This window comes from Mugil cephalus, chromosome 10, assembly GCF_022458985.1.
Source record: "Mugil cephalus isolate CIBA_MC_2020 chromosome 10, CIBA_Mcephalus_1.1, whole genome shotgun sequence".
Lineage (NCBI taxonomy): Eukaryota > Metazoa > Chordata > Actinopteri > Mugiliformes > Mugilidae > Mugil > Mugil cephalus.
The window spans coordinates 5,201,826-5,226,104 of NC_061779.1; the positions used below are offsets into that span (position 1 = coordinate 5,201,826).

Sequence of the window (24,279 nt, forward strand, 5' to 3'; positions counted from 1 at the left end):
TGATCCTCCCTCCCCATCCTTCCTCTCTCCCGTTCTGTCCCTCTCTCCTCCTCCGGCCACTTGCAATTATTTCTTTTCTTTTCTTCCCCTGGAGAATGGCAGAGGAAATGGCTGTCTTGCGGAGGAGATAAACTGCGTCGAGAAGTGTTGTGAAACCAAAGCGATCCTGTGAGTCTCGCTGTACGAGTAGGTACAGGGCTGCTGTGCACCAAGACATGAGGCTGCTTTGTATAGCTGGGCCTCTTCCTGTGTGAGACGCGGGGCCGTGCACCTGCTAACCCTGCACTTGCTAACCCTTACACTCCGTATCTGAGGGCTGATGTAAGACCTCTCGGGAAGGAAATCAAGCTCTCGTCTGCATTCGCCATTTAACTTTTAGTTTCTTTTTTTTTGAAAGGTTCATGCAGAGGAAGAAGGGGCATGTGCCTGACAATAATAAGACAAAAAAAAAAAAATGCATATTGGGGGCAAATCAAAGCTGGCTCCAGGGGGGGGGGGGGCAGATACAGCAACGCTGGCGAGACAACAACTTTCTCCAATCAGCACTTGTGTTTCCATTTGTATCCCTCCACGCTGTCCGGCCACACATCCCACTGCCCTCCGACTCCCTCTACCTTCCTGCTGTCCTATCAAAACAGGAATGATGTCATTCTCCTTGCAGCTCCGGATGGAAAGAAAACCAAGCCCAAGGTCCACAGTAGCAGCAGCATCCTCCTGTCTGCCTGTCTGTTCCTTGTCAGTCAGTCTCTCCGTCCGCCTGTCTCTCTGTCTGTCTGTCTGTCTGTCTGTCTGTCTGCGTGTCGGATCAGGGCACATCCGGCCATCCTGACTCCCCTGCGACTCCCCCAGGCCTCTGTGTCAGGAGGAAGGAAGGAAGGCCCTGCGGTCACACAGGAGGGAGGGTTTTGGAGAAAGAAGAGGGAGGAAGTGTGAAAGGGTGTCTTAGCTGGAGCTGATCCACTCCATTGGAGCCTCTCACTATAGAAGGGCTGTTTGGACAAGGACAAGGCCGAGCGCAAGTGTGTGTGTGTGTGTGTGTGTGTGTGTGTGTGTGTGTGTGTGTGTGTGTGTGTGTGTGTGTGTGTGTGTGCGTGTATCTATGGCGACGCACCACGATCGCCGCGAAGAGGGAAATAGAGCCGTGTTCTGCTGTATTTATTGACGGCTCAATTCAAAACGCTCGGCGGATAACTCAGGCCGGCCCGCGCGCCTCTTAGGGGGGACACTAGACGTTTCGCCGCGTGCTGTGCGTGACTCAACTGAGCTCCCTGTTCATCAAAGAGTGACAGCTTACCTCAGTGGAAATTTAACTGAGTCATCATGTTCAGCGACTGAACCGAACATGGAGGCTTTAGCACCTCCGCAGACACATATGAGCGCACGCACACAGAAACACGACCGCTTCAACCATAGGCGGTTTTCCTCCATTTCTGCGTCCTATTTTTTCGCTGATGTCGCCCTTTTCAGCACGAGGCCATTTCTGCCAAAGTGCCATTTAAGGGTAAAAAGACAGCGAAATGCTAGAATGGAGCCGCCGGTCTCCTTCTGACGCCGGAGAGCATTGCGCCTCTGCAGGTGCTGTGCCTGTGTTCCTGGTTTGAACCCAGGAAGCGAGCCGAGGCCAAGACCTGGATGTGGACAAGCAATCAAGGAATGTCTGGCACCGGCGCTTAAAGAATGCTGCAGCGGAGCCTTTGGGCAAACTGAATAATTCACGGCTCATTTTAGGCTGCGACCTCCCCGGAGAGGCGTGTTTGCTGGCGGCAGAAGTCGAAATAAAGTCTGCGGCATTTAAAAATGTCGCCGGGTGAGAAAAATCTGAGCGAACACATGAAAAACGGCGTAATCTAATAAGTGATTTCGCTGTAAAACGCAAAACGCGCTACATCTCGAGTTAGAGCGCAGGGCTTCGGAGAGAAGGAGAAAAACAGAGACAGCGAGACAGCATTCTTTCCCTATGTTTAAAAAAAGCTGCTCCAGTATTGTCTGCCAGTTACAGTTAAAACTTAAGCCATAAATCAACACATCACTTCCTGTATTGGGTCATTATTGTTTTGTTTGATTTACAATTTCTCTCTTCTTTTTTTTTTCTGTGTATTCAGCTGATAAGGCGTACAGTCGGGGCTTGAAAAGGCACACCCTTTGCCTGCTCTTGTTCAGCTACTAAAAATAAGTGGTGAAGTAATGTGAAAAACACTGCTCTATTTACATTCTGGTAAGTTACAGTCGCTACACTGCCTGCCTGCCTGCCTGCCTGCCTGCTTCCCTGCCTGCTTCCAGTGTGGAATCTAGGCTGAATGACTGAGGGGGAAATTTCATTGCCTTTTTTTTTTTCTCACCAGCCAAGGGACGGGGAAAATGGTGAGAAAATGGAGATACTGTATAAATAAAGAGGACAAAGTGACCTAAGACGGTAAGAAACTGAAGCTGGAGAGTTGGAGAGAATCTGCATCGCGAAAGATTACATTAGTGAAGTTAAAACTAAATGGACGACGGAAATAAAATGGTAAAAAAAAAAGGGGGAAAAAAGGAGGAATATGATGTGATACAGTCGAGCAGAGGAGGCGAACAGCTGTCATCAATATTGAACATGTGAGGTTCTGTTTGCATGTCCTGTGACATATCATTCCTTCCTAATAGCCAATGGGAGTTGGGGCCGCAGAGATAAGAAGACACTGCAGGGCGGATGGCGGATACAAATCTCCCTGGCTGAATTTATGAATGATTGGGATCAGGCGGGCACGTGGACAGATGTGCGCGCTCCGCTCAGAGCCTGCCAGCCGTCACGCGTTTCCTCTGACGACACCGCTGTCCACGGTGGACGGAGGGAGAGGGGAGAGGGGAGAGGGGAGAGGAGAGAGGAGAGAGGAGAGAGGAGAGAGGAGAGGCGGGCGGGGAGATAATGCCAAATGCCAAGATGAGCCACCATCGCAGCACGCAGCTGGCATTTTCTGTGACGCGCATTCTTGAAAGAGGAAGCGCATTCGTTGCATTTTTTTATTCGGGCTGATTTGTTGATTTCACTTACATACGTGTCTGATCGTACTGTTGTCATTTGTTAATAATGTTAACACTTAGAGATGAGTGGAGAGACTAAGTCCTGCCCTTAATGTTGGATTATTTTGGAAAAAATAACATGCAATCAGCAATATGATGTTTTTCAAATTAAAATCGTCGTGTGCAACAATATGGCCGTCTATTTATCTACCTGCCTATATTACTGGAGACCTGTGTTGGGAGTAATGTGTTATAAAAGTAATGCAGTTACTGTAATGCATCACTTTTTGCTGTTAGGCTCCACAATGAACTCTCGTAATATGTGCAGTATTATTACACTCTCACCGTTCACTACTTACACTGTACTGTGTACAACCCTGTGCAATGTCTGACAATCAGCATCTGTTACAATTCAATTACTTTTTGTTGCAATTCAATATTTTTTGAATATATGCCAATGCTTGTATATTGTTTAGTCTGTTCCATTTTTTATCTTTTACATAGTCCACCCTTTATTCTTGTTATTTTTCTCCCCCTATGTATGCTGTGCAATTTTCTCACTGTGGGACAAATAAAGGTTTTCTAATTCTAATATATGGCATTACGAAAAAATAATTGCAATATTTTATTTGGTACAAATGTGAGTAACGTGCGTTACAATGGATTTTAAACCCGAAATTAATTAAATCAATTAAGTTGTGTTTTTATACATATTCGAGATTAGCAGAGGGGTGAAAACATCCGAGCAAAGTTAACTTCCTGCCAGTGCTAGAGAAGCTGACCGGGGAGAAGATGACTGCAGCAGCAGAGTCGGACTCTACATTCACCTGATGGACACCTGCTCGTTATATTCAGTTCGTCAGAGACGAAGAAAGTTACAGTTAAATTCACTTTGTGTGCGAAACCAAAAGATCTCTGTACCTCGTGAAATAGCACAAGTAATTTAATGAAACATCTAGCGTGGTGCTATGAGTCATAACTGTGGCCATTTTATTGTACTGTTGTTAGCGTTAAGCCTAGCTTAGTCATTACGCCGTTCCATATCACTTTCTACTGTATGTGAAAATGAGCTACGCTGAATGCAATAAGATCTAATGAGAACGCACAATCAATATTTCCAGTTACTTTTGGTGAAAGTAACTTAAAAGCAACGCAAACGCAATGTAATACCTTACAATTCAAAGACAGTAATATTATAATGCAACTAATTACTTTGACAGTACAGTAAGAAGCAATGCTGAAGTTAAAACAAATTACAAAACCTCTGGGTTTGTCTTCCTGCCTATTCATAGGGTCATACTTTAACAGTTTTGTGACACTTTATTGACTCGAACGTGTAATTTGTGGAACAATTCAAACATGAACAATGTTTTTTTTCCCTGATATGTGGTCCCATTGTGGTCCACCAGCGGTGGGGACTTTCACTCTCCGATGTGGTGCCAAGATTTATTTTAGCGTGGCAAGTGTGGCCATCAATCTACGTCGTTTTCATTTGAATCCACAATGGTTCTCCTGTCGACAACGCATCAGGAGTCACACGGTCCGAGTCCCACAGTTCACAGCAACTAACTCATCGTCGAGATGAAAACGGCAACCCAAAGGTGCACATTCGTCAGTCGAGTCGAGTCGTGGAAAAAGTGAACATTTTCTCAAGTGTTAGATGACAGAAAAAGGCTTTTACTGTAAGGAGATCTGAAATCACTAGTCTCCATCTTAAATTACATCATCTGATTTAGTCATAATGCTAAAATACGGGAACAAAATTAGATAGAAAACGCTTTTATTTTCACAGCAGGAAATCAATAAAGCTTGAATAGGTTTAAATCAGACATCTACCGAGATAAAAATACGCCAAAAAAAGAGACTTTGTTTTTGTTTTTTTTTTGGGGGGGGGGGGGCTGCAAAAGTTAGAAACTGGTGTTTTGAAGAAAAACAATGTACACACAGAGAACCGAAAAACAGCTCCTTGCAGCACAAATATCTCCAACAATCTAGTTTTAAGCTGGAAACAATTTAGAAGGTCTTGGGTGAGTAAAATAATCACGTTACATAGCCTTGATTAAGCCACTTAAGGACTGATGGAGAGCGAAATGGTTTGATACGGATAACAGAACAGTGGCCAATCTTTATTTCTTTCCACTGACTCCACTTCATATATAATTTCTTTCGGTATTATCTGATGACAGCGGCTGTGGAAGCTCCACCGGAGGCTGGTGAGACCCGAATCAGCTGATGATGAAACAGAGCAAGGACTCGATCACGTATTTTGCCACCGCTCACCCTCCCCTCACCTCCCAAATCTCTGATGAGGAAAAAGAAGTTTGCATCTTATCTGCAGGAAATAGCATTAGCCAAAATTGTACTCTTGGGTTGGGTGCTTGAAAGGGATGGCATGGCCGCGGCCATCATTAGCCCTGTCCCCCGACGTGCGGCCTGCCTCTGATCCAGAGCCAGGGCTGGGCAGGAAAGGCAGAAGGTGGCCGGGAGAGGGTAGCCAGTCCTGGGTGGGCTCCACCACTTGGGCCCCGCTAATGGGCTGCCCACCATCAACCTGGTATGTCGGTATGCAGGCCACCACCGCTCGTTCTGACGTCAGGGGATTTTAAATCTGCTGGAGGAGACGACCGAGAAACGGGAGCAGCCACCCGGTCCACCTAGTCCCACGCGCCGCCCCTGCGCCTTTTAACATCCATTTCCCATCTTCCCATCTCGGAGCGATGAGAAGCCAAACAGAGCATAAGCTTTTAGTTCTGCTCAGTTTCTTATCTTCTGAGTGTGTTGTGCCCATGTTTCCATGTTTTCTCCTTTTCACAGGGAGCAAAACAGTCGTTCACATCCCACAATGCCCTGCACCGGCACCAATGAGAACTTTCCCAGCAGTTTCCAGAATGACAGCTATTTTTCCCATGCTCTCCTTTCAGGGAACCTATTTGGGGCATTAGGCTATCAAACCAGCTGAGAATGAAAAATAACTCATGGAGAATTAAAGAAACAATTCAACCGGGGAAAAAAAAAAAAAATCACTTTAAGGGCACTATATCAGCTTTTTATAAAAAAGAAACCCTTTTTAAAAACCTTTGACTATACACTGAAGTGTTGCGCGATGTTCCGTGTTCTTTAAGGAACAATGAGATAACCGAAAAGCAGAATTTACAACCACTTTTGTGGCCGAATGTGTCGGGGGTGAATGGTTCGTCCAGCCCCGAGGCGAACCTACAACCTCCCATTCAGATTAACAGCCCCGTCAACGAGCGAGGCACATCACCTTTGCTCTCTGCATTTTTACGACACAAGCCTCCAATCGCGACGCGGCTCTGGGGGCGGCGGGCAGCATCGCAGCCCAAACACAGAGGAAGAGGAGCACACTGTCAGGCGCAGTGTCAAGTGTCTCCTGACGGGGAACTCAAGTGTCCTCCATTGTGCCGTGAAAAGGTCGCGATGTACAGGAAAGCGCGGGGGAGCCGAGCGAAAACAGGAAGGCAAGGAAATGTATATTCTGTAAGTATAGTCTTTGACACCATTATAAGAGCTTCTCGCAACAATGAGACAAAAAGCTGTGACACCGCAACGCAGAGCACTGGGCCAGCTTATCAGACGAATACTATTAATACCAGGGAGACTTTGTCCCCATGCCCCCTGGGGGAGAAATACGAAGGAAGTCATCGATTCTTCCCACCATAATCTCTGGGAATGACAGACCTTGCTTTTTCCCTTTTGGTCGATGAGGGTTATTATTCTAAACATTTGAAAAGGTCCACACAAGAGCTATTTCTGTGGCATTAGAGAGTCGGATCCACTGTAGCACCAATAAACCATCGCTCCGAGAGCCTCTGCTTCCCAAGACATGGGCCTGATCTCTGGGGATCACGTGTCCATCGTGAACTCTGTCAATCTGTCAAAACTCAATTAATTGACACCGTGCTCGCAGAAAATCGTATGCGTTTGCTTATGTTTGCAGGAAAAAGACCTCTAGTGGCAGCATCAAGTATTGCCGAAGTAGCAAAACTCAAAACCTCGAGAGAGGACAAACACAGTCAACACTGGTTTCTTTTAATCGTGACTAGAAATTTGCCCTGAAATTAACAAAACTTTTTTTTTTTTTTTGTTTTTGACTATTCACCAAAACCAAATCAGGATATGCTTAAGAGTAACTTGTTCGTAAAATGTCCAAACGACTAAAAATACTTCAAGGTGCTTCGAATATTAAGTTGTGTCAATATGATTGAAAACTGGTCATATTTTTTGTGCAAACATCAAATTAAATCATAAAGTTTGATTTAGAAACATCTCAGAAAGCACAAGAGTTTATAACACGTAAAACGAAGGAGAACTATTTGAGATTATGCCCAGTTTCTTCAAAGGAGTTGTGTCCCTTCCATTAAAGCAGCATTCTGATTAAATTATCGTGTTGCGACTGCGGTCGTGTTTCGTGCAACCCACCTTAGCTTTCCAGGAACCGTCCAAACGAGGAGCAGCAGGTGTGTGTGTTTGTGTTAATGTAAATGGATGGTGGAAGCGCAAGATCGCGATTGGTGGAGTGAGTCTGTCTGTGGTTGAAATGTGCGGTAGCAGGAAGGAGATTGGCGAAGCACCTGGCTCCTCGCAGCTGAATGGCTGCAGGACAACCATCCTCCCTTCAGGTTTTCTCCTCTTTTCGTTAGTAAGGAAGGTGTTTTCTGACTTGTCATGTTCATTTAGTTAGTTTAGCACTTTCTACACAGATTTGTTTGTTCTTTGTTGTTTTGACCTTTGCTGATCTTCTGTCTTCTTCCGAAGACAGGGCGTAACAATACACTTGTTCAAGTCAATTAACCTGCAGACGTTGTTCAAATGACTGCGTGTCGGGTTTCCAGCAGGGCAATGCCTAATTGGTAGCGTTGTTTTATATACCGATCAGCCATAATAATAAAACCACTGGCAGGAGAAGTAACTAACACTGACCATCTTGTGACAATTCAACGTTCTATGTTCTTCTAGGAAACTTTTGGTGCTGGCGTTTGTGTGGCATGTACCACCCACCTAGACCCCACAGCAAAGACACAGACAATAAAATGGTTTAGGTACAACTTAAAAACATGAAGAACAGCACAAGGTGTTGACCTGGCCTCCAAGTTCACTAGATCCCAAACCGATCAAGTGTCTGTGGGACGAACTGGAACAAGTCTGATCCACAGAGGCCCCTCCCCTAAATGTGTAAAGGCCCATGTTCATTTCCATTGAAATCAGTATAAGATTTTTCATGTAAGGCTTGTTTCCCATTAATTGCCTCGAGCATGGTCTAACGTGCCGCTACAATCTGCTAATGAATCGAAAATAGTAGTACAATAAGTGTATCTCAGTTCGTCAATGTTGTGGTGAAAGTGAAACTCATCAAGGACACACTAAATGTTTAAGTGAAACTTATCGTTAGGCGATGCATGTGTTTTAGTTGAATCTAAGTTTGACGCGTTTGCATCTGGTAAGGAATATCTTCATACACTGATCATATGCATCCACGACCCACCACTGTCATGTAGATGTGCAAAAAGCGTCAACATAATATTATGTTCCAACTGCCACTGTCCAAGGAAGCAAAACGGCAACCTCTGTTGTCAAGATTAGTGCTAAATAGTGTTAAGACGATGTTCTGACTGGTAAACCTGTGTTTGTACTTAACAAATGCTTTACTTAGTCGTCCACGGTATTGGAGTAATTCATTGTCCCGGACATTGTTCAGTGTACAGCCTGTTCAAGTCGGGTGTCAGGAGGATATATTATGTTCCTTAACTGCCGTAATTAAGTTTCAAATCTGCCTCGCAATTCAATTTTACTACACTCTGTAAATATATACCACATGAAAACTATTGACAGCGCAATCCATGCTGTGAAATGCTTGCAGATGGATAAGGATGCCAGAGCAGCTGTCGGGACCGTTCTTGATAGCAAACACGGTGGGCTGGATAATAAACTGCACAGTCGTTGTGACAGGATGAGGATGAGAGGAAGTCAGGCAGCGTCGGTGTATGCACTGGTCTTGGCGTGTGTGTTTAACATTCTTCCTCTGGCTTACTCGACCACAAAGGCTGCCTGTGTGTGTGTGTGTGGATGTGTGTGTGGCAGGTAAAAAAAAAAAAGAAAGAAAGAAAAACAAACACTTAATACATATCTATGTCTATATCCAAACTGATGAGTTACATGGAAATGAACTCCCTCACAAACATGATTGTTTGTTGGGCAATTTAACATTGAGGTTTATGGGGATGGATTGTTCCTGCCAGCCTCAAGTGGCCGTTCAGGGAATGGCAGTTTATGATATAATTTTTTACAGCCCCGGAGATTATCTTGCAATAGTGGTGAATCATGACACTTTAGGAGCACGTCAGGTTAAAGTTGTGATGACATGCATTTAAAGGAATAACACGTGGACTAACCTAAAGTAACCTTATAACACTTTTTTTTTTTTTTACACTTATTTTGCACAAATAAACCCTGCATTAGAAGTCTGCTGCAACCCTGTGATAACAGGGCAACACAATCTTTGTCAAATGTCTCTGTGTGTTTGTAAATGATCAAATAAATGGACATTTCTGCAAAGAGGCTCACTGAGCTCCACCTCTGGCCCAGGTTTGCTCAGCTGCGAGGAGCAGGGCAGCTGCACAGTGCTACTCCTAACGGGCAAAGTTTGTGAACACAAGTGTTCTGCTGCTGCTGCTTGTGACATACAAAGCACATAAAAAGTGTAAAGTTCAATCACACTTGAATGCCCTGTATCCTGAAGTGCATGCAAAAGTACGTCAAGGATTAATGTTTTTTTTAAGTGTAAGTTCATGAAAGATGAGTTGGCTTTCATTCATCAGCAACTTTGGGGTTTCCTAAAGCCCTTTGTATCGGAGGACACACAACAATAATGACCTGGTGACATGCTGAAATCAGTTATTAAAGTATTATTTGCACTGGTCTTCATTTAATATGAGCATAATTATACTAATAAATAAGATAGCATGTGGAAACCAGTCCATGTTATCATTGAGGAACAGACATAAACATCACCTTGTGATTATTATGCTTTCTCTTCCTCTGTGATCTACATCCTCTGTGAATTTTTTTGTATCGCGGACAACGGCGCCACTTCCATCTCGAGAAGGCATCCAGCCACTGCTTTCCAGAGAGATGATATCGGCCGTTTGATATACTGACTGGAACTGATTTAAAATACTGAAACATTACAGTGTTTGTGTGTTAGAGTGAATACACAAATTAGCTTGAGTTATCATCGCATGTGCACAAATATGCAGTTAATGACAGGCAGCAGAACAAACCGATGAGGATGGAAGACGCTGAACAGCACGTTCGTCCTCTCAATGGAAAATCTGAGTACAAAAAAAAAAAAACAAGACCGAACAGACTGCCGTAAAGTATTATGCAGACTATGGAGGAAGGAGTTTTTTTTTTACCAAAACACTTCCAGGTTAAAATGCCACATTAATGAAGCATACGTCAGACTGAGATTCCGCTAGCACTTTGGCTAACGCATCACCCAGATTGAGACAAACCAAGACAAAGGCAAGCCGACAATGCAGGCTTGGAAATATCTCACCACTCCTCCAACTGTTGTTCCATGTGAGAGACTGTTCTCAGTTTCAGGCAACATTTTAAGTAAGAAGTGGTCAGCTCTGTATGGTAGTTTGTCTTAGTAGCTGTTAAGATTTTTCATGTTTTTTTGTGGAAACTGTCGAAGGTGTTTAATAAACACGTTAAGTGCACATATATGTGTATGCCTGTATATATATTCCCTTCTTTTTTGAGTTGAAAAATTAGAGATTATAGATTAAAAATTAATGATATTTAATCGTGATTAATCAAAGTTAATCTGACTGATCTGATTAATCGATCTGATTAAAAATCTTATTTGTTTGACAGCACTATGCTTTTATTTTTTATTCACTACTATGCATTTTATTTATACATTTTTGTGTATTTATTTTAACTTGTATCAACTTGTATCTCCAGAAAGTTCAAAACACAACTTATTAAATCACATTGTGCTTATACAACACGTGTGATTTGTGGGGCAAAGAAATTTTAATCAGCAGTTTAAAAAGCAAATCAGTCATTGTGTGCCAGAAGCGACAGAAGCAGAGAAAGCACCTAAGGCTCACATTTACAGGAATCCATGCTTGTGGTGGAGAAAGAGAGACACAGTAGTGGTATCATATCACTGTGATACTGAAAATGACAGCAGTGAGGTCAATAATAGAACCTATGCTGACCTTTACCTCGCTGAAAGCTCTGTCGGGGCGCACGTTGGCGAACAACGGCATCCTCTTGAGCAACCCCGACCTGACGACACTAATCAATTAACCCTCTCAAACGTGCTATGAAACTGTAGGCGGACCAATCCCCACAACAAGTATTAGTTTCATTTCTAAAATAAGATCACAAATAGCGTAATGAGCAAAGATTTCCACGACTCCCTCAGACGTCTTTTTTTTTTTTTTTTTGATCAGAAACAACCACGATTGAAGAAAGCTACAAGCAAGCAGAAGAAAGCCTTTCAGGCTCCTGTGGGGGGACAGACAAGCCAGCGAGACTGGTTTCAATCAAAACAAAACTGCAAGCCAAGCAGTGCTATGATCTATTGTTAACAGAGATGGTGGCATCCGGGGATAGCAGGGGTCCACTAAGACAAGCGCCACTGAGAGAAAAAGAGCGCTCCCCTTCTTCTTCTTCTTCTGACACATTACATCGATCCTTTCCTCTCTAACCCATCATCTACATCAGCTACAGAACCGTGCGATGTTTTCGGAAAACACACACACCCCAGTCAAGCGCCATTTGACATATCTTGTCTGTTCATAGAAAACCCATGAGTCATTCAATATATGATGACTCAGCATGGTTTGAATGGCTGCTTTGGCCTGACATTTAGCAAGTTGAAACATAAACAGAGTTGATCCAGTGAATGAGCAGCCCATGTAAACAAAGTTAAAAAACAAAAACAGAAACCAAAAAAAAACAATTAAAAAAAACAAGCTAATTCATTTTTACCTGTGTTCAGCTCCTGATCGTACAACGCCGGCTGGATTCCATCCCTAGAAGCCATGAGAAAGAAGAAAAGCGTGAGGACATTCAATGACATTTAAGAGATGACACTCAACTATTGCTAAAGACACTTTGAACAGTGATATTTGGATTTTTTTTTCTTGACAAAATGATCTATTCAGAACTTCCTATCACCGAATGTCAGATAAAGTAAGACCTGACACATACTTTCTGTATGTTTAACTGACTGTGGCATTTCCAGCATTAACTTTCCTCATCAAAATCACAGCAGCACAATTGCTCCTTGAAACTAAATATTGGTCTCGTGCAAACTGAAGCCGGTTTAATATGTTTCTCAGCTCCATTTTTTTTTTCTTTCTCCGCCACTCGCTCGAGTCCATGTCACTCATCACGATGACTGGGATGAGAAGAGCGGATTATTCCACAAAGGAGCCAATTGACTTTATGCTAAGTCTCCTTCCTATCAGGTGTAATCTTTTGGTTTCCTCCTGGAGATCATCTTATGCGAGCAACGCAGCGAAGCCCGAGGGGCCTTTCACCACGGCGGGTCAGGGAGCTGGCTTCACTTCCGAAAGCTAGTGTTCCAGCAGTGCTTCGTTTACCAGTGAGACAAGGTTGAATTCACCTAGAGGGAAAACGCAAGGAGTGGGAGAGGAGCGAAGGAGCGACGGAGCAAACAGGGCGGGTGAGCCGCTCCGTGGAGGCCAGTGAAATGTGAAGTTGTCAAAACACATATTTCCGTTTTGTTTTTTTTTCTCGAGGTGAACGCGCCAGGAACACAAAGCAGGTGAAAAGGTTTGAATTAGATCCCTCGAATCTTCAGAAGTCAGGAAACGGGATCAGATGAATGACGAGCAGGACAGCCAGGACTTAAGATCTTGCATTGTCTGCAGCGGCTTTTTAAACATCTTCCATTATCCAGGCCTGTCTTTGAAACCTGAGCTGCAGGCTGAGCACCTCAGTTACCCACTTCCTGATAAACAAATGCAAGACACCAGGAAATTTAATTCAGAAAAACCTGGCTTGAATATAGGCTTTGTGGTGTAACTCTATCCAAAACCAGTCCGATGGCATCTGATAATATTTATTACAGTTGATGAGTGACAAATCATGCAGCTCTCGCACAGAAGTTACACTTCCCCTTTCCTTTTGAACTCTGTCATCATGTTTGTGTACTTTCTTTTGTCTCCCTTTCCCTGAAAGTCCATGCCTGACTGTGCTGACAATGTGCTACCAGCTTAAAAAGTCTGCATCATGTCCCGAAATGACAGCAGCTGCTGGGACAGGCCGAGCTGACTGCATTGGTAGAAAGGGGAATCTCCCATTCTGAAACAATGCTACACTCATTTGTTCTTCAAACAGCCTCCGCGGGGCCTCTCCTCTGAAGCAGGAGATAAAAACAGCTGCATTTTATCAGGGTATTATAGTGTTGCTGTGTTGTCGGCGTGTCAGTTTGTGTGCTGTGTGCGTGTCTTACACAATGTTAACAGTTCATCCAGGTGGGTGACAACAAAGAGATAAGAGTGCAGGTAGAATCCCATACCTATTCTCGTTCCTTAATCTCCCCATTCTGACAAACACTTTGATTTGTGAGTCAGTCCAAAGCCTGAATAAACAGCCAATCCCATCGCCACCCAAGTAAAGACTGAGAGTAACTTTCAGTCAACTCTTTGGTCTCCTCGACGTTTGTTCAAGGAGGTCCACCTATCTTTTTAACCTCAGGTTAATTGGAAACAAATCAGTTGAGAGGCAGCCTCCACCCCCACCCCCCCTTCCTCTTTGTGTGTTTGGGACTTGTTTAGAATTGGCCTTCTCTATTTGTCCCTTTCTAACATGAGCAGCCAGATGTTCCTCGGGACACGGACTGCCGTATAAATGCATGAAAACAAACATTTCCGCGGTGCTGATTGAGGTATCACCGATCATCAAAGATAGAGGCCGGATTAAGAGAGATCACAGAGGCAGAACAAGAAGAACGAGAGAAAGGAGGGAGAAGGTAAAAGCTGCAATCGCTTAACAGAGCAAAGGCGTGGAGTCCTGTCCAGTTTTTCAAGTTAGTCTCATTTGCTGCAGAAAAAACTTTTTTTTTTTTGGCGTCGTTTTAACTCTGATAAAGCACGACATTATGTTTGGGGGGAGCTGATAAAAGCATTGCCCCCCTCTCCGCTTCAAAAAAAAACAAAACCTTGCAGTAATGGACGCACAGATGAATGGTGTGCGTGGTGATACATACGTAGTGGCTTCTAAAAGTTGCTCAGTTCTTAATATAACAGATGAAAGTAACCTTGGCAATAGCACTTCTGAAATAAATAAAAAAGAAAGACTTAATTCTGTTCATCGTCTCAGTCGGTAAACCCATTATGAAGAAAGCTGCTCAGAATAACGTGGCAGAGAATGCCTTTATAGATTTTCCGAGGGACTATTTTCAGCTGCAGATTAATATGTGTGATTTCCTCGACTTACACCGAAGCACTACCAGTAACTAAGGTCACCTCACGTGGCACGAAGTTCCTAGCCAGCGGCCAGCTAACACGTGGCCATGCCTGAAAGTAAATTACTCTGCCTACCAGAAGGTGGCGGTAGTCTGTATTAACCGTGCAAATGGGGAGGCGCTACGATTAGCATGGTGGCTAGAAAGTCGCTATAAAAAGAAAGCTGCCAGAAAAAGGTTTGACCTTAACTGATCTTTCTTCTGCACCGTTTCACTGAACTGATCAGCCTCTATGACTTTCTCAATCCATCACAGAGTCAATACGTTAAATCACTTCACAAGGTGGAGTCAGATTAGCGCCAAAATTAGAGCAACAGACGCTCACTGGTGGCAAAAGTACGGGGGCCGGGAGGTGCAAACCAACATTACAAAACGTGACACACTTTTATAAAGCTTGAGATAAATTTACATTTTAGAAAACACTTTAACATATCATAAAACAAAATTACATCACACATTTTTAAATGGCATGGACCAGACCAACGGATCAAACGCACAGCCGGATAATCTGCTATCTGAACTATGTCAATGAACCTGAATAGCGCTATTGGTTAGCGACTGCTAACAAAGCTCCGTTTCAAAATAAAAAGTTAGCAGCCGCTAACCAATAGCGCTATTCACGTTTAAGACCGCGTCAAACGGCTCATAAGTTGCCCACAAAACAGGAAAAATCTCACTTGATCGCTGTCCATCTTTGAGGGCCATGGTCACCATCAACGACAACAACAGCTTGTATTGGCTGCTCCCGTTACGACTTCCGCTTCCGCCCCGGAGTTGGTACATTCCATTTCCGGTTGATGGTGACGTTTGTCACCTTTTTTCACGTTTTATCAATTTGTTTTCTGAAATGTAAATTTTGTTTCGGGACTTGTAAATGTGTTATGTTAATGTAATTTTTTTTATGATATGTAAAAATGTTTTCTAAAATGTTTATTTGTCTCAAGGTGTAATGTTGGTTTCACCTTCCGTACAAAACACCTGCAAATGGGCGACTGTCTTGCTGTTGCGTCACGACACTAAAGCCAAGATAGACGCGTTCACACGGTGTGGCTCCTGTAGAGCGCAGGGGAAAGGGCAGGTGAGTTGCATATAGCAGCGTGATGACAGGCTAAATGAATGCTGTCGTACAAAGACAAAGGAACAGAAAGGCAGGCGAGACAGAGGGTGGTAAAAAAAAATAAAAGACAGTGGCAAAGTACATTTTGTTCAAAGGGAGGGTAGCAATAAATCAGACAGCGTCTCGCAGCCTTTCAGTATCCCACCTCGGCCCCTCACACATGCAGACGCGCAGCCAACAGCTCAACCTGCTAACCTCTGTGACCTCACTGCCCCACCACCCCGAGTGGGACACCACCGAAGAGCGGAAGTGACATGGCCATGGAGGTGAAAGGTCGACTCAGACAATGCATTTCCAATGAGAGCGCTGAACAAGATGGATGGTGACGGCCGCCGTGGAAGCGGCATGTTTCAACAAGTCAAAGAATTTCAAACGAGCAAAGTTTTTACCGAAGCTGAGACATAATGACGACAACATGGACTGGATGTCCAAAAACCGACGTGAAGATAGTATATGTGCTCGATATGAAACTTGATATGAGAACGCGTGCGGCGTAGGCCGATACGTCACACAGACAGACTCGGCCCCGCGGCCAAAGGGCTGTGCTATGGCTCCGTCTCTCTCTGAGGCTGAGGCAGAAACTATAAGAAGCAGAAAGGGCTCAACGAGGAAAAGGAGGAGAGATAACCCTTCACACTACAGCTGCAGCTAAGCCCTTGGTTTTTTTTATTTCTTTTGGCTGGCACTGCCAAAATCATGACCTCCCAGATAAGATTCTACAGTAGATACACAACCAGGATATTTCTTCCTGTTTGATTTGAAAAAGGTTTCCAATGTGCCCCCTTGACGCAGGGCTTCTTACGTTAAGATCCGATCCAAGCAACCTGATTGCGAGTGTCCAGCTTTAGGTACCTGTTGTCAGACCTGGTATTACCATAAGTCTCTAAATGCGTCTTCAGATCTGATCTCAGTTTCACGCTCTGTATGCATGTCTTTAATGGGTCTCTAACTTTATGTGTGCGTCACGACTTGGGCTTCACACGTCAACTTGTTATTTATTGATCTCCGCCCTTAGACCTGCACACAACTCAGATTTTAACTCCAACCGTGGAAATTTCCACACGTCCCGGAATCTCCGGTTATAAAGGGTAAATATAGAGATCGATGAATGAAAAAATACTTAACTGGGTCTGAATAGGCTCATAGATAATGAATGGCAAAGAACTATCAATCTGTAATCATATTTCTAACGGCTCTAAAGCCAAGTTGGGGCTTAATTTAATAACCACTGACGGCCAGTGAAGTCTGATATTTTGAAGTCACTGTTTTGCGATGACTAAATTGTCAACAAGTAAGAAAAGATACAGGATGCTGACACAGTTGCGCTGTGAGATCAGGTGGAATGAGCCTGAAAATGAAGGAAAGCCGATCATGTCTGAAACTACCGTGGAGCCACATCTACATGAGCTGTAAACTCACAAGCCTCCAAACACCACGTCGAAGCCACCAGGCCACACCGAGGAGGTCTTCATTTTCCTTATCTGCATATGATGGAGTTCATCAGTTGCTGACCCTTTTATCTTAATTTCGATTCCTGTGTTGTGCAAAAACGTATATGACGGATGCATTAGTGATGCAAGTTGTCAAGTTCGCTGATTGTTTCCCATTTAAAATGCAGACTGCTGAGTTGCCTTAAATTCTGTTTGTCTGCAAGTTCTATTTTTACATTTTTATTTAAAAAAAAAAAGAGGTAATCCAAGAACTCCTATCACTCATCCCTCCGCTGTTCATAAAATAAATTGTTGTAATAAACGTTTTCTTGGAGCCCGTGTTTGAACGGATGCATCACCTTTGGTGTCCTACAGTAACCCAGCTCCGACAAAGTAGTTTGTTCAGTACATCCCATCCCATATCTTAAAGAAATTTAAGATAGGTATTAGTAACAACAGGGATGCCAGCAACCTCTAATCTGACCACTTTTTCCCAGTAACGAGTAATCTAACGCGTTACTATTTCCGAACCAGTAATCAGCTTAAAGTTACTGTGCGTTACTATTTTTCCCATTTTATATTTTTGCTTTCTTCATGCATGTGCAGCGGCTTAATGTAATTAATAAAGTAACTTATAATCTAACTTAAAATCCAGTTGATCTGATGTTTACACGTACCACCACTTTTAATCGGAACGGCCATTTTACAGACGTGTGAAGCCGTGATGAAAACATCACATGACTGATCAAAGATGGAGGTCTCTCGTCTAATCTGCATATTAGTCGCTGTGGTTTTCACAGTTTTACTATTAAAGCCACGGCTTGATTTGGAAAGTTTGTGGGCTCATATCCACTTTTGTTGTTGTGTTAGCCTTACAGTGGCCGGCCTTCACGGTTTTCCAGTCGGTTCTGAATTTGTTACATTTTTGACGGACCTTTTTAAACAGTTCAATATTTCTATTTTTTCTGCCATCTAAGCGTGCGATAATGTCCAGTTCTTTCAGAGCTGACATTAAAATATATAACGTTGCTGCGTGTTTACATCATCACACACTGAGCATGCTCAGACAGAACGGAGCCCGATTCCCCGTTTACATGACTTTCTATTGGTTTGGGAAAAGGAATATTCTACTCCTGTGAAACCGCTTGGGCCTGTTTATTCCGATTGAGGCGTTTATATGGAGCATTTTCATTCAGTTTTGGCTTCTAAAACTGATTGTAATCAGAATATTTGGCTCCATGTAAACCCAGCTACTGATTCTTTACGATTCCTCACGAGTAATTACAAAGTGTTGCTTGCAAGAGGGACGTCTTATGCGACGCTTAGCCTGTTGCCACTGCAACCCGACCTCGGACAAACCGATGGAGTGCATGGATGTTATAAAAAAAAAAAAAAAAAAAAAAAAACTCGACAAAAAACCTCTGTTAAAATCGAGTGAAATGAAAGTAGATTCGGAGCTAACTGAATGTGAGGAATGTTAACAGTCTACATACGCGGACCAGAGGTGATTGGAGAATATCATTAATGCCCAAAAGCATGCATGTTATTCCTCTCCCTTTGTCCCCCTCTCACTCGCTAACACAGAGTCTGGACTCAGCCTCTGGCCACATTCTTGCCCTCTACACACTCAACTGCCAACACAGCACGTGGCTTTGTGCTGGCTTCACCGATGGCTCCTTTTAGGAGTTCTTAATGTGTCACACGCACATTGAACTCTGTGTTATAAAGTAGGGAACCTCCGCTGTGGAGACTGGTGGTGTCACCAGAATTCAGGCGAAGGACAAGGACACAGAGAGGGTCTTCACCAAAAAAAAAAAAAAAAAGAGCCATATGTTGAGAACATATTGGGTACATTTAGTCCCACAGAACAATCAGCCTTTCCTACGGTTTCGGTTAGGAGATGTCACTGACAGGTAAAATATACCAACACGAATAAAGAGCCACTATAGATTATGGCAAACACGTGCAGACAGATATAGAGCCGGGACATACAGAAATACATTCAAACATTCATACAGGCACACGCATACACATGTATCCCTACACACAGGCATGCACACACATGGATATGACCAACAGTGGTGAACAGCTGCATGGGTCGGTCTGGAGTGAGACCAGCCACCTCTTGGCCACAAAGGGCTGCTTGTGCCCTCAGCTTGCTAGAAACATAAAACACAAGAGATAAGACCAGACACTGTTTGCCAGGGCCTCCCTAAACAGGAACTGCAAGTGCAAGTGTTTGACACACACCTTCTAATGCACACACACACCCACACACACACACACACACTGGGATGCAGCGCGCACATGCGAGTGAGTTACATGCTCATTCAGAATATAAAGAGGAGAGACTCGTTTGTTTGTTAAAGCCCACATCTGCTGACCTGTTGGCCCGCGTCAGCGAGCTCGTATAGCCGCTAAACGGTTTAAGTCGAGCCGTCGTAACAGCACAAAGAGATACAATTCCCCGATGCGGCAGGAGAATCGAAGCTCTGTTTGCGGATAGCACTCAGCTGCCGTCCACTTTCAGAAATATTAGAATATTTGTAGATGTTGAAGTCGACCACGACGGAGAAGTGTCATGTCTGAAGAGGTAACTATCACGGCCCCACTTGTCTATCGTTTTATATCATTTTGTTACCTAATATATTTTGCGATTACACATTAGATTAAAAGAACTTCAATGCGAGACAGTTATTTTCGATAGAAGATATGAATACGCTGCCCCCGAAGGGAAATTTATATAAAAAAAACAACTCATCATACGCGGATTGTTGTTGTGTAACTGAACATTTCTGGGAACTGAAACTGTAACACACTGTAAACACAGTAAATGATTCTGCCTCATCTATACATGTCTATTAGCATGTAGCTATTAGCATTATGTGTAGCCACAGGAAGAGATGTTTTAATGGCAGCAAAGTTAAACCTAAGAAGTTTTGCAAATAATAAAGGAAAGGGTTCTGGCTGAGAAGCCAAAAGAAAAGCTAGATTTAAAATGAAGATGCCCGCATATATGTCGTGCGGCGCTTCATTTCTGCTGAGTCACGGTTTGTTCAGTCACCACTTGTAGGTCCACACGGACACAGGGCCACACACACCATGACACAGTAGAGTCTGTGTGACTTGGATCAAGGTCCACTCGGGGAAGGGGAGGAGGGAAACCCCTCTAATCGTGACTGATGTCTTTGTCCTTATCACAGCCCTTCTTCTTCTTCTCTCTCCCTCTGTCTGTCTATCCATCACTAGCCCTGTCTCCCTCTCTCTGTCACCTCCCTATCTCTGTCCATCTGTCGCCACCACCACTACCCTTTACTGCACACATGTCAGTCTGAGGTCTGCGTCTCTTTCCTCTTTGTTTTATGCAAAGCGTGGTTGCGGAAAAAGAAAAAAAAAAAAAGAAAATAAAATTAGCATCAATTCATAATCTCATGGGAGTTCCAGCGAAGTTCACGAGAGAACCTGATGACCTTTTGGTGTTTTAAATATTTGTGTCCGTTGCATCAACATGGTGTGAGTGTCTGTAAAGCCAGATGTGTGAGGAAGATATGGACGTAGAGATGTGGACGCTCTGCAGTTTATTTTAATAATTTCCACTTCATTCATCAACTGTATATACTGACCAGTGGGCCAAGCAGCTGTAGCTCATTCATAACCTCTATCAGCTGCCGCACCAACATTTGCACACATGCTCATGCAGATATGCTTCCTCGGCAAAATAATTTAAATGTGCACCATGCAAACGCAGTGTGCGCTCAAAACGGTCTTGGATGTCAGGCTGCGTGAGGCTTTAGGGGATTTTACCGAACTGCAGCGCATATACAGAAGGTGGAAGCGTAACATCTGTGTACGCAAATAAGACTGAGACGGCAACATGGTGTCTGAAACACCTGGGACTTGGTCCCTTTTGGGAACACGCTCAGTGTTTAATCCACAGAATCGGCCTATCGTAGGGGCACAGTCTGATGTAAAAGGCAGGGAGATCTGGACGGTCACACATGTATGCACACACACTCATGCATACACATACAAATATGACTGTTTTGTTCTCAAAATATACAATCCAGTGCCAATGTTTTCTTATGTAACACCTGACTTGATCACTGGTTCATTTAAGGATTAAGATGTTGTGCTTTGTGAGAAAAGTTTATTTTATAGCCTGGCCTGGATTCAGAATGATTCAGCCACAGGACATGCAGGACATTCGTCCATATAGGGTTAGTTCTGCAACCTTTACTATCAAAAGGAGCATCGTTGCTGCCTCTGCCGCAAGATAAAACATGTCTGGAGGCACAAAACATATTTAAACCTCAAAAAGAAGTTCCTAGAAGAAGAACAGTTCCTAGTTTTATATAGAAATCAATCAGACATAACATTATGACCACTGACATGACAAGTAAATAACATTGATTGTGTGACAATTCAATGTTTCACTGGGAAACTTTCAGACCTGGCATTCACGTAGCACCCGCCTAGACCGGACCAGGCACCCCCACCCCTAGAAATGACACTCCTTGATAGCAGCAGGATGCAGCCTGACACAGACGCACACAAACAATTTAAGAACAACTAAAAAAAAGGCCTCCAAATTCACTAGATCCCAAGCTCATCAAGTATCTGTGGGCTGATTCACAGAGGCCCCTCCCCTCAACCCACAGGACCCAAAGGCCCCCACTAACAACATCCAGACACCACAGGGCACCCTCAGAAGGTCCTTATCCATTCTCTGATGAGTCACAACTGTACACATCACTAGGAAGGTGGTCGTAACGTTATGCCTGATCAGTACTGGAGACACTAACTTTAAGATGTGATGTTTATACTAGTCGATGAAATATTAAAACTTAATTTCATTGCCACAGAATTAAGTTTAACTCCAAGAGAGTAGATTTTCCCTCTGAGTCCACTGACAAATAACAGAGTAGAAGACTAAATAAATAAACAAAAATAAAACAATTTATTTCAATGCTATTTTTTCTGTCAAAGCCACAGGAATTCCGTAGTCATGGGTTGCACATCCCTCAGCTCGTCCCACATCTCCTGAGTCAGCCTGAGAGGGACGATGCACTGACTGGACTCCAGTCACTAGAGGTTAGTTCATAGTGTAACTCTCCTTTCAGGAAGTGAAGGAAGGTTTGAACGGCTCATGTGGAAAAGTCAGGGAGTCTAACCAAAACCAAGCTGATGCTATCAGAATTTAAAAAAGCTCTAAATGACTCATCTCAACAACGAATGTTCTGACACATATAAAAACACAGAAATAAAAATAAATTGTGCATTGAAGTGGGCATGTACTAAATCATGTATAGCACAAACCGAATGAATGTCATATAGTACTTTTTCTCTCTCTCAAAAAAAAAAATGTTCTATGAAGCTAAACGCATTCATTCCACTTTGCAAATACACGTCTATAATTTTAAGGGTGCTTTCACATTTAATCTGGCTTCACTCAAAGTGGTTTTGACTGGTCTGTTTGTGCCGAAACTACGCCGTCATCCGTCAAGCCTGAAAAGCAGATTAACCTCAGTAGTTTCTAGACTGTAAAGACAAACGCAGATCAAGATCATTGAACATAAAATACTTCTTGTATCCTTAACCACTCTGGTATCATTTTTATGTTTTATATTATTATTATTCATACTAAATAATATAATAATATAAAATAATAAATCATGGACCACCTACCTACTATGTGTTCTATAGCCCAGTTCTAATATACATTATTATTTCAAATAATCAATAATACACAGGTTCAAATACTAATTGTTTTATTTCAAACATGTACAACAGTAGGGTGCCAGTAATGTCTTCTGCCTCCATTTATTCCTTTACTGAAATATGTCGCATTCATGTTAACATGTATTTAAAGGAATTTAAACTTTAAACTTTCAAAAATATATAAAAAATGTCTAATCAACCAAACATTTTGCGTCACCTGCAGTACCTCCCCAGACGTACTTGGATGTACTTAGAAATCATATGAAGCCACTTAAACATAACCCTTTCCAATCTAAGGTCAATCAGTGAGATTTTATGTTGATCTGCATATTTCTCCATAGTTGTGTAACAGGTATTCTGGATGGATGTGTGGGGTGGGGTGGGGGGTTTGTTTTAATCAAAAAGTTATTTAGGTAGTCAACAAATAAGCATAAAGTTCCCGAAAAAAATAATTAATAAAATAAACTTTTTAAAAAAAAATATAATCGTTTTCAGTTGTGGCACCCCTCAGGGCTGCGTGCTGAGCCCCCTTCTCTATCCTACCCTCCATACGTATGACTGCACCCCCACCCACTCAAACAACGTCATCGTAAAGTTTGCGGAGAACACCACTGTGGTAGGACTTATCACAGGAGGTGATAACACTGTGTACAGGGAGGAGGTGAATAGGAGGTAAATCTCATCCTCAACATCACCAAGACAAAGGAGCTGATAGTTGATTTCAGGATGAGGAAATCGAACATTCAGCCCGTCGCCATCAGTGGGATCAGACTGGAGACGGGTCTCAGATTTCAGGGCGCTCATACTGAGGAGGACATGCCCTGGGCAACTAACACCACAGCAGTGGTGAAGAAGACACAGCAGAGACTGTACTTCCTGATAACACTTCAGAAGAACAACCTTTCTGAGAAACTGTGTCTTTTTACCGCTGCACTGTGGAGACAGTGCTGATGTTAAGCATCTCGCTGTGGTTAGCCAGCAAAGGAAGACGTTGCAAAGGGTCATCAACACTGCCCAGAAAGTCATCGGTTGTCCATCTCTAGAGGATATCTACAGCACGTGGTGGCCTTGAGAGAGCCCACAGTGCACTCAGAGACCCGTCCCAACCTGGTCACCACCTGTTTGGACTGCGGTCCTCAGGTAGGTGCTTTAGGATAATCAAAGTCAAAACGAACAGATTGGAAAAACAGCTTCGACCCCAGAGCTGTCAAGCATTAAACTCTAAACAAACTGTAATCACTGGAAAAACTTAGAACACTCAAAAACACCACCCTCTGTAATATTCTGCTGTCTATTATCATCTATTATCATGTTTTGTGTATATATATAAAAACAACAGTTACACAGTCCCATTGGTCTTGGAATATCAGAAAAAAAATGTATATGATAAATATATTTTAAAAAAACAACATACATATTTTTATTTGTTTATTAATTTCTATTTTTTTTATATTTATAACACTTTTAAAAATATGAAGAACTGC

At 43.1% G+C, this 24,279-nt stretch overlaps 2 long non-coding RNA genes across 3 annotated transcripts in view; one reads left to right on the forward strand and one right to left on the reverse strand.

Annotated features, from left to right (window-relative positions):
* The window catches only part of LOC125014374, a 112,743-nt gene that overhangs the window by 7,628 nt on the left and 80,836 nt on the right, over positions 1-24,279 (reverse strand). For both annotated transcript variants that reach the window (XR_007113502.1, XR_007113501.1), the window contains exon 3: positions 12,025-12,068. This is a non-coding gene — a long non-coding RNA (uncharacterized LOC125014374). The remainder of the gene's footprint in view (positions 1-12,024; positions 12,069-24,279) is intronic.
* LOC125014375 lies at positions 888-11,573 on the forward strand. The gene is made up of 2 exons (XR_007113503.1): positions 888-2,413; positions 2,641-11,573. It is a non-coding gene; the product is annotated as an uncharacterized LOC125014375 (long non-coding RNA).